The following is a 601-nucleotide window of genomic DNA, read 5'->3' as shown; positions in this document are numbered from 1 at the left end:
CAATGGGCACAAGAAAGATTGGTAGACGATCCTCAGTTTTTCAACTATGTCATGTTTTCTGACGAGTCATGTTTCCAAAACACTGGTCATCTGAACAGACACAATTGCCATTACTGGTCAAACGTTAATCCGCATTGGTACCGACCAATCGACAACCAGCATCGCTGGAGTGTGAATGTGTGGTGTGGGATCGTCAATGGCTATCTAGTCGGACCGCATTTTTTTTATGGTAACGTGAACGGGGACATTTTCTTAGAGTTCTTAACAGATCACTTGCCATTGCTGCTGGAGAATCTTGATTTACTAACAAGGCAGAGAATGTGGATCCAACTCGATGGGGCGCCACCACACTATGCAATGGTTGTCAGGAGATACCTCAACCAACAGTTCCATAATAAGTGGATCGGACGGGGTGGGCCAGTAGCGTGGCCTCCACGATCACCGGATTTAACATCACCTGATTTCTTTTTGTGGGGATACCTGAAGGATGCAGTCTTCAAGACCCAACCAACAACGAGGGAAGATATGATGGACCGAATCCGATTTGCTTGTCGGAACATATCGCGAGTGGTTTTAATGAAAACTGTTGAATACTTTCATC

The sequence above is a fragment of the Odontomachus brunneus genome, unplaced genomic scaffold, assembly GCF_010583005.1.
Source record: "Odontomachus brunneus isolate Ranch 3 - 2012 unplaced genomic scaffold, Obru_v1 Obru_scaffold_244, whole genome shotgun sequence".
Taxonomy (NCBI): Eukaryota; Metazoa; Arthropoda; class Insecta; order Hymenoptera; family Formicidae; genus Odontomachus; species Odontomachus brunneus.
This window is presented reverse-complemented; position numbering follows the sequence as displayed.